Source organism: Mastomys coucha, unplaced genomic scaffold (assembly GCF_008632895.1).
Source record: "Mastomys coucha isolate ucsf_1 unplaced genomic scaffold, UCSF_Mcou_1 pScaffold18, whole genome shotgun sequence".
Classification (NCBI taxonomy): Eukaryota; Metazoa; Chordata; class Mammalia; order Rodentia; family Muridae; genus Mastomys; species Mastomys coucha.
In genome coordinates, this window is record NW_022196900.1 from 54948733 (window position 1) to 54959485 (window position 10753).

Below are 10753 nucleotides of genomic sequence, written 5' to 3' on the forward strand. Positions count from 1 at the left end.
ATCTTTGGCCTTATTGACATTCAAGATATCTCATTCTCATTTTACCTGCCCCAGAGTTTCCCTGCTTTGAGTGATATGGTGCTCTGGTCAAAGCTCTGTCAGGTGGTTTCCATTTCCAGATGTTAGCACTCCTTTATGAAGTGTGGAAAATGGTGATGTCAGCTTAATGGCTCCCACCAGAGATGGATGGGTGAGAAGGTTCACCTCCTCTGGGAAGCTCAGAGATTTGAAACCCCTAGGTGGTCTGCTGCATAGAGGACCCATCAAATGAGCCATCGTTGGTGTGATTCATTACTGGCTGTGGGGTTTCAGGTGGTATCAGTCATCAGTTACTCAGATTGTATATAGAGGTGGGTAAAGCAGAGCTCCAGCCTTGTGACCATGAAGTAGGCAATGAGGCAGTAGGAAGGCCACATTTATGGAAGCAGGCATGGCTTGCTATCTGTCATTTCAACTTAAATCTGTAAAATGCCTTGGGAGGTTGCTGACTTTGAAAGTGCACTCTCAGCAGTCATGGGTGTAGAGATTCTGATTCTGTCTCTGACCTCAGCACTTGTTTGCTTTGGCAAAAGTCCTTAGGATTCCAGGCTCCCCTCTTTTTTCTTATATGCAGTGAGAGAGTTGGATCACAATACTGAACTGCTGTGCACTGTCACTCCCTCTGGGCTTCATAAGCACCAGTTAGCTTAGTCCTAACAAGTTCTGCCTGTGGTCAGCATGAGACAGTGAGACAGAAAGGACTTACAAAACACCTGGTACAACTAAGATTTAAAACCTGTTACCATGCTCCAAATTCTAGCTCATTTCATCAGGTACTAAAAATGCTCTAAGAACTATACCACTTGGTATGGGGCCAGGAACAAGGGTGATAGTGTGTTCTTCAAAGTCAGCTAACCTTAACTGAAGACAGGGAATGGCTTTAATGTGTTTCCCTTTGAGGGCGTATAGAAGAAGAGCTGTGTTGAGTTCATATGAGAGCACTGGGAAGATGGTCCTGTGTTCACATGAGTCTGAGAGTTGTGTAGAGATCTGCAGCTTTACCAGTATATACTTGAGAAAATAACTTCCAGACAAGATGATATTATTCGTAACTTCCTAAGATCATCTAGGAATTTATTTTTTACATGTTTCATTTGGACAGTTCATATTTCCTCAGGCAACCTAATGGTTCCTAGGATTGGGAGGGGTGTCACCATGCTGATTCTGAACATAGTGTGGACACTAGGTTGGCATAGCACACTACAGGCTCGAACTCATGGACAGTCAAGTGATCCTTTTCTCTGAGACTCCTGAGTAACTTGTAATTATAGGAACTTACTGCCATAACTGTCTGTATATTATTCTTAAAAACAGTTTCCTTTTAAACTTCTTGAGTAAAGATCAAAGCCTTGCTTTTCTGCTCATTCATGAATCTGAAAGTGAACAAGGTTGACAAGGTATTTTTTTTTCTGCCTTTTTGTCAGCAGCATAAGAATTCCTGCTGAACATCCTTTTGGTGTTAACATGGTGGCACTCAGAATTAATGGGACTTCTAAAACCAACTTCTTAAAGGTCTTCTTGTAGTGCTTCTGAAACTTCAATGTGTCACTGACTCACTGGAGTGGTTTTTTTAGACTATACATTCTGTTCCAGCAGCCCTGGGGCAGGGACCGCAAACTGGAGCATTTCTAACAGGTTAATGGGTGATGTAGATTCTGCTGGCCTGGGGATTTATGAAGCCTCTCTCAAGTTTATTCTTGGCTCTTGATCATGAATAAAAGCATTCACTTGTGGGCAATCAGGTACCTTCCTTTTGATTCTTTGATGGGAGATACAGGGATGTTAGATAGCTTCAGTAGAGCTGTTCAGGTACATATTCAGATAAGAACGTGAGAGACTGTGCTCCTAAGTTCAGTAAGCTGCCATTTGCCTACATATTAAATAACATTACAATTTTTTATTTTATTTGTATATTTGTGTGTGGGCACATTATCCACAGACATGTATGGAGGTCAGAGGATAATTTTTAGAAGTTAGTTCTTGCCTTCTTGCATGTGAGTCCCAAGGATCAATGCTAGGTGGTTAGGTTTGGCACAAATGGCTTTACCCACTGATCATCTCACTAGATAATTTCTCTGTTCTTGTGCTGTTCCTTAATTCTAAGACCTGACTGAGTTCCTGCTGTAAACCAGCAAGTGCCAGAGAGACACCAGAAAAAATGAGGACAATAAGAACTTTGCCTTAGCCTACATGAGCAGAGTCTATGGCATAGAGTAAGTAAAGTGTAGGGGATTCAGGTAGATGTTCAGGAGCCATTGGATGAAGACAGGCCAAGAGCAGTGAGGTAGGGACATGTAAAATGCCCTGGGAGAAAACGTTCTTCTTCTGGAGGCAAATAGGTTGGCATGAGTCTCAGGGCCCAAGTGGAGGCTTTGCCTGGTAGTTAAAATGGGAAGGGTTTCCTAGGTATATCCTACGATATAGTTTTGATATGGAATATAAGTCCCGAGGGAGAAATGGTACTTTAGTAAATGTCATTGCAGAAGAGGCTAGGCATGTAGCCTGTTAAGGACTTAACTTGGTGATGCAGTCTGGTTGACGGTTATGAAGTAGGAAGAGGAATGTCTTAGATAACTTTGGCAGGGATGGGAGGGTTGAATAGGGCATAGAAATGTGTGCATAAAGCTGGAGCTTTCTTACTAACCACTTACTTCACTTTCTTACTTCTAGTGGCTTTGCATCTAGATTAAATAACACTATAACCCTAGGCCGGAAGATAGTATGTGATGTCATTTATGTCCTTGCTCACTTTACTTCGTTCACAGGGATCCAGTCAGAGGTCCCCAAACACAGCAGGTTCTTCGCTACCTTAATCTTGGCTAGGGAATGGCAGATCATATTCTCTTGCCCTATGCCCACCTATTTGAGATGGTACTGGGAGACTTTAGATCACGGAAAGTGTTCCACATGTTCAGATATTGAGGAAGAGTCAAAAGAATATTTGGTGACATGTGACAATTAAGTGAAGATTGGTGGCTGTGTCTAAACCTTTGCTGGAACACAGCCATGGCCACACATTGTTGTATTGTCAGGGGCAACTTTTTTGTTACACCTGAACAGCCTAAAACATATTCTTCTCCACTTGGAAAGAAAACATTTGGCAGCCCCATTTGTCTTCAGGTGTTCATTCTCTGCCTGGAACAGCAGTATTTCCCATGAGGCTGCCTCACCCTGGGTACTAGTTCTCCGATGTCCGTGTGCTTCCTTCAAAAGCCTTTCCCTCAGATTGGAAAGCTTTTCCCACGGACAGTCTTGCTATGATACGTCACGTGCTGTTATGCCAGGCCTCATGATGGCTTCCTATTGTGTTTGCTTCCTCTGACCATTGTAATCTACAGGTGGATGAAGATCATATCCAATCTAGTTGTTCACTGCTGTACACTGAGAAATGAGTGCAGGTTCGTGCTTGGAACCTAATTAGACCTAGTTGGTTCTCATGCATCTTTCCTGGCTGTACTGGCTGGTTTTGTGTGTCAACTTGACACAGGCTGGAGTTATCACAGAGAAGGGAGCTTCAGTTGGGGAAGAGCCTCCATGAGATCCAGCTGTGGGGCATTTTCTCAATTAGTGATCAAGGGGGTAGGGCCCCTTGTGGGTGGTGCCATCCCTGGGCTGGAAGTCTTGGGTTCTATAAGAGAGCAGGCTGAGCAAGCCAGGAGAGCCAAGCCAGTAAGGAACATCTCTCCATGGCCTCTGTATCAGCTCCTGCTTCCTGACCTGCTTGAGTTCCAGTCCTGACTTTCTCTGGTGATCAACAGCAATGTGGAAGTAAGCTAAATAAACCCTTTCCTCCCCAACTTGCTTCTTGGTCATAATGTTTGTGCAGGAATAGAAACCCTGACTAAGACACTGGCCCATGTGGAGGCTGAAGAGGTTCCTGGGTGTTAGGGTATAGAGTGGAAGGCAGATAACTCCTTCTGTCTGATGGAAGTATCAGTTGAGTATATTACAGTACAAACTGTTAGAAAGAAACTCATACTGGGCATAACAAAGATCTCAACTAAAATCTAGTCTGGTGGTCCTCAACTTTTCTAATTCTGCAACCCTTTAATACAGTTCTTCCTGTTGTGGTGACCCCCAATCATAAAATTATATTTGATGTTATTTCATAACAGTAATTTTGCTATTGTTATAAATCATAATGCAAATATCTGTGTTTTCTGATGGCCTTGGGTGACCCCTGTGAAACGGTCATTCAATCCCTAAAGGGGTGTGCCCTACAGGTTGAGAGACACTTTCCTGGTCCTTCCAGTCTAATAAGAGGCTTGCCGGCTCTTGTTGATGCCTTTCCTGGTTTGATTATTCCATTCTTCTTGATGATGTAATGATCTTTATCTTAAGGTTTATTCTATCCATGGAACTTTATGAAAGATAAAAATGTATTTATTTCTTTGAAATGCCATCTAATTTTTTCTCTCTCTCTGAATGCAACAATTGTAGATGCTATTCTTTCTTAGGGTAGCTTACAATTTCACACGCAGGCCTAGTTCTTCCCAGTTCTGTTTGGGTACTGGAGCTAGCTAATACAGATGTTGAAGAACTTTAAGAAACACAGAAGAGTTCTACAGCTTTGGCAACAAAAACTGTCTAAGATTTGAAGCCAGATGTAGCATGTTTAAATCTTTTCCCTACATCTAAGCAATTGGAGGGCCCTGGAAAAGCTAAACAAACTTCTTGATGCCTCAGAGCGCTGGACTATGATGATGCTGGCCTTGGAGAATTATTTTAATTTAGTGGGATGTTTGAGAAGTGGTTTGTGTAGTATATGTTTACATAGTAGTTTCATTTTTCTGCCATTGTGTTTGTAATTTTTCTCTCCTTTGATGGGCATTTCAGCTACATGCTGCCTATGGCTGAGTGATTCTAAACATTAGAATGCCTTCCTTCCTGGACTGGCCACTGTGAATAGTGAGTGCTTTCTGAAAGGTGTGCTTCCTGCTTAGTAGTTAAGCAAAGCATGAGAAGCTGTCAGAGACAAGCAGGAAGCAGGAAGGAGGAAAGGACCAAACTGGTCCAGTCATGGTGTGCTCATCTGCTGTGTGTGATACCTGCACAAAGACAGCCAACCATGAACCCAGGACAGGCAATCAGTGAGAATCTTCTCCCTGCTGTCCCTAAACTTTGCCAATAACACCAGCCCCTGAGCTACCCCAATTTTATTTCACAAAGGACATTTTATTATTATCACAGCACTCTTGTGGGGTACATTTTATTTACTTCATTTTACAAATGAGGAAGGTGAAGGTCAGAAGAGTTAAATGATTTATGTCCTTTGACCAGTGAGGAAGCTCACATTAACAGCTTTCTCATGGTTCTCTTCCCTACTCATATTCTGTAAGTACTTTCACCAACCTGTGCAGACATCCAAAAGCAGGCCATGCTGTCAAGAATAAGCCTGATCGAAGAGAAACATATAGGTCAATCAAGTTCAGAGAACAGAACCAGGAAGTAGTGTTGAAGACAGTGGTTAGAGACTATCTAATGTTAATGAGATACTTCCAAGCATTTGCACTCCTGTTAAGTCCTTTCAGCCTGTAATCCTTACAACCACCCTATGAAATACATGTCATCTTTTATGAATCAGGAAATAAGTACAGAGACTTGAAGTTTGTCCGAAATCCCCCAGCTGTTAAATGATCAGGCTGGGTTGGAACTTTGACATTTTTCCTTCAGAATACGGCTCATTGCCATTTTAGTCCGTTTCTTCAGTTGTGTTTCTGTCAGGCTATCCATGAACATGTTCAGGGAAACTTTGGATGGCAGAATTCAGAGGCTCTAAGCTGTGAGCAGTTGGTGGTGGGCTCCTATTTTTATTTTAACTTTAGTAAGGGTCCCTGTGTGATAGACATTGTGATGAGATTAGGAGGTCCCCAGGTAAATAATGGGGGGTAAAGGACCTAGGTAGCTTCTGGAGATCTAGTTTAGAGTGACAAGGAAATACACACACACACACACACACACACACACACACACACACACACTGGTTTGTTTTCTGGAGAATGCTGTCAAGGATTTGGTGTGGCCAGCTTGGACTTCTTTGGTTGGTTTCATTGGGCCAGAATGATGAGAAATTCTCCTTATTTCTTAGGAAGGGGCATTGTATTCCTGGCAGGAAAGGATTCACCTCATGAAATTTGCCCAGGAGGTTAGCAACAGTGGACTGTCTGAGCTAGGCACCAAGCAGGCTGCGGTGTGCTCAGAATGGAGCAGGCCAGAGCATGCAGAACCTCAGAGCTCTGACCTGAAGTTTAGACTTATTCTAAGAGCAGTGGTATGTGCTTGATAGGTTTTAAGCATGAATGTGACCCAAACTGTTTTATGACTTAAAAAAAAATATATATCCTGGCACAATACTGTGCTTGGTATACAGTAAATATATGCCTAGCATTACCATTTACATGGTATTATTAAAGAGAAAAACATTAAATATTGAATGTGCAGGTTCCTAAATACATCTCTTTGGAGGAAGTATTCAGAAAATGGACTAGTTATAGAGAAAGAAGGTGTCACTATTGGGACACTGTCCTTGTTGGAGTCTTTGGCTATGGTTAGAGTGGTTTCATTTTCTGCTTCTTGGTAATTCCTCATGAAAAAATAGCCTTGTAGACACAGCCAGACTTTCTGGTTGATAACACTTATCACTTACTCTACGGGGGAATTTTTTCCTCTTGGACCTGTTTTGATAAATATCACTGAGAATGTCGTGTGAGCTCCTCAAGAACAGTGTTCTCATCTCATTGCACATCCAAGGAAACCGAGGCTCACAAGGCTTCCATGACAACCTTGAAAAGGCATGAACTGCCAAGAGATTCTCACCAGGCTCAGCCTGTCCACAGTTCCTAGGCTTCAACCTTCATCCCTTATGGCTTGCTCTTAAAAATCACTCGTTTGTCTCTCCTGCTGCCACAAGACTGAATCTAGCCCCTAGACGAGTTTTGTTCAACTCACTGTATACTTGGGAAAGAACAATTTTGACTATTTCCAATACTTAAGAACTAAGAAATTCTCAAAAAATGTAGATTTCTTTCAAATCTGGAAAACGAAAGAAGCTCACAGTCGCGGGCCCACACAACCATGCCCAGAGGATGGCGGGTCTGAGAAGCATCTGTCCTGTTAGAGGGCTGGCAATCCCTCCTGACATAGCAGGCCCCACCCAGACTGCTTAATCATTTTCTTTTCAACCCTCCCCTCCAGGCATGTGAAGTTGAGAATCGGGCTGTGGGAACATGTTTAAGGACTCCATCATTACTTTTCATATAACAGATGCGAATGCTATGGAAAGCTTTTCCAGATTGTGAATTCCTTGGTCACTAGCTGTGAGTCTATGCCAGATTCTCTCACACCTCTGGGTCTTTGCTTAGGTCTTTTTTTCCTCCTTTCTGGAAAACCTGTAATAATTTTCCCCTTACTTGAATGCACACTGATTGGCTGAGACTCAGAGTCCCCTTCTCCTGGGGGCCATCTCTCACCTTCTCCATTTAGTCTTGGATGGCGCCCTGCTCTATGTCCTGTGCAGCATCCTTTGTGCTAGCTCTACTCTCATAATGAGTATGCTTCCTTCGATTTATCCGTTTGTGCCTAGGATCTAGAGCTCTGTCAAGTAGCTCCAGGTAATAACACAGTAAATACTTACATTCATGAAATATGGGTGAGGGCAATCAATTATGAATTATGTCATTTTTTTATTGTTGGGCATATCCATTCCAAAGTAAAGATCTGCTGCATGCTCAAGCTAACTTTCTCTTTCCCGTTATGGAAAAATGGAGATTGGAGGGTAATAGACCCTTTCTACCTAGACCGAGGCCATGGCTGCACACCTGTTACCACACTTAGGGGCTTTTCTTCCAAGTGAAGTTGATACAGGCTCTGGGGAGGAGGTTTGGGTCCTAGCCCCTCTGCCATGCTCTTGTACTTTGGTAATGAATGACTGCTCCCCCTAATTTTTCCTCATTTTTCTTCAGGTGAAGCTCAAACTCATCTGCTAATCTAAAAGTCTTTCTCTAGGATGTTTGTACCACACCTCTGTGCATCAGGGCCAGATACCTCAGCATTTGAACCTTGTATTTTGTAGTATTACCCTGGGATATCTGCTGTAAACTGGCATTGAAGAAACATACAACATGGGAACCATAAACCTGAGCTCCTCTCCAAATTTATATATTTGACTTACGCTAAATAAGTTCTGTTCAAGTTTTATATTTTATCATCCAACAGAATGACTGAAAAATGGTTAGAGAGCTAGTTCTTATTATTTGAACAATTTGGATCCCATGTAACACTTCTGTCTGACCTAAAATTTTAAGGTAAATACAAACTAAAAGAAAAATGGTTTTAAGTTTTCAAAATTTAGATCCAAAGTTAGATTTACATTTAGAGAATTATCCTTGAGGGTATGGTCTTAAGTTTCCTTCTACTCTATAAATCCCAGCCCAGAAACTCTTTTATATACACCAGGACAATATAGGAACCTCTTAGAAACCCTGTCTCTTCTTTGCACTCTGCCCAAATATTATGTAAATAGAAGGAATAAGTGAATAGCTCAATTAGTCTTTGCTCCTTCTTGGTTCCAGGGCCCTGAAAGGATCCTGCATCTAGGGTCTCAATGCAAGCTTGTCTCTGAGCAATGAGCTGTGGCTACTTCGCTGGTTGAATAGCAAGCGAGATCAGGGACTCCTATGATATCTAATGTATCTTGCAGCCTGGAGGGGAAATCCCTTGGGTGGAGCCTGTAGAGGGAAGTCTGTCTCAGTGAGAAACACTGTTGAACCCATATCCACACCCTCTAACAGAGCCAGTTCAGAGTGGCTTCTGGGGTTTGTCCTCTCAGTGGTCCATGTCTTCTGACTCAAAAGTCCCCCAAAGGTATGCATTCCAAGATCATTAGAGAGTTTCCTAAGTCAGGGCTTCACTGTACTATCTGATTATTATTATATAGTATTGCTAAGGGGTCTAAACTCTGTGATGGATGGAGTTTTCCCCTAGTGATGATATGGTAAAGTGTCCTGAAACTTACCCATTACTCATTAAAGAAATGAAGAGATACTGTCTCTCTTCAAATAATTATTTATAGAATTTGTAATATTTATAATGTTATTAATAAATAACTTATTTTACTATTATTACTTTAATTTTTACTTAACCACTGACTAATGAAATTTTTTGTCTATGGACTAGCACCATTGTTTTGGCATTTGAGAACAGCTGGTGCATTTGACCTCTGGGGTCCTTCAGCATTGGCATTTTGTGAATCCAGAGAAGTGTGGGGAAAGGCAGGGACCATCAGAGAGATGCCTCTTACAGTTGTCTTGGTATGCAGCCATGTGATCTGGCCTTGTCTGTGGGCCAGAGGTATGTCCAGGGACCTGAAAGAGAGTGGATCATTGTAGAAGTATTTATCAACCACCTCCCCGCTCTTGGAAGCAGCAGCTGGGTAGTGGTTATAGGAGGTGGGGCTCGGGTTTATGGCTCCAATTCTTCCCATTGCCTGCATGATCTAGGCTGCTCATGTGCCTGAGGCTGAGGCTCCTATTTATAAAATGGAGTCCCTGGCATATTGGGTGTCAGAATGGTTATAACAAACTCTTGATTGCTTGTGGCAGTAGTACATCTAACAGAGCTTCTTCAGAGTGGCTTCTGGGGTTTGTCATCTCAGGGGTCCATGTCTTCTGACTCAAGAGTCCCCCAAAGGTATGCCAGGATCATTAGAGAGATTCCTAAGTTAGAGCTCCACCGTACTACCTGTTTATCATTATAGCATTGCTAAGGAGTCTAAATGCTGTGAATCAAAACAGGTGATTCTTGGGATATATTGTTTCTGAACCCTATTAAATAGTCCAACAGTGAAGAAGATAGGGTTCACATTGTTCAAGGGACAAGGCCTTGACAAAAATTATGCTTAATCTTTCCAGACAGCTTTTAGGAGAGGATGCACACATGTAATTTTTAGTAGATTTAGTAATTTATAAGCTTGTTAACACTATAAAATAAAAGATACTACAATAATGTTATAATTTTACTTAGGCTTAAATCAGAGGCTTTTATTAGTAAGGGATATTCACATGTGAATATTCTAGAAAGTTCTGTAAAGCCATCTGACCATAAAAACTGTCACTAGATATTACCTTATTTTGAATTATATTAGTATAAGTTTGAGTAAAAATTTTATTTTCAAAATAAAATCGTATTAAAAAAATCTATTCTCCAAACTAAAATAATTTTAAAAGAATGTTTTCTTTTATTATTAATAATAATGTACACTAGTCACCTTTCTGTTCTTAAAAAAATTCCTAGCCAGGAAGGTGGTGGCGCACACCTTTAGTCCCAGTACTTGGACAGCCAGGGCTACACAGAGAAACCCTGTCTCGAAAAACCAAAACAAAAAAAATTCCTGAGACAGCCAGACATGGTGGCTCATACATTTAATCACAGCACTTGGGAGGCAGAGTTCTTTAAAAAGCAAATAACCAGAGCTACATAATGAGACCCTGTCTCTTTTGTGTGTGTGTGTGTGTGTGTGTGTGCGCGCTTGTGTGTATGTGTGTTTGTATATATCATATGTGTATGAAATATATACATATATACATATATGTATACATGCATATATAAGTATACATATATGTATATATACACATATACACACACCTATAGGTATGTATTTATATATATATATACACACACATATATGTATATATATATGTATATATATATATATATA

General features: G+C 41.3%; 1 protein-coding gene across 6 annotated transcripts in view; it reads left to right on the forward strand.

Moving 5' to 3' along the window:
- Fggy (FGGY carbohydrate kinase domain containing) overlaps positions 1-10753 on the forward strand; it is a 373036-nt gene that overhangs the window by 44991 nt on the left and 317292 nt on the right. The gene's annotated exons all lie outside the window — the stretch shown is intronic.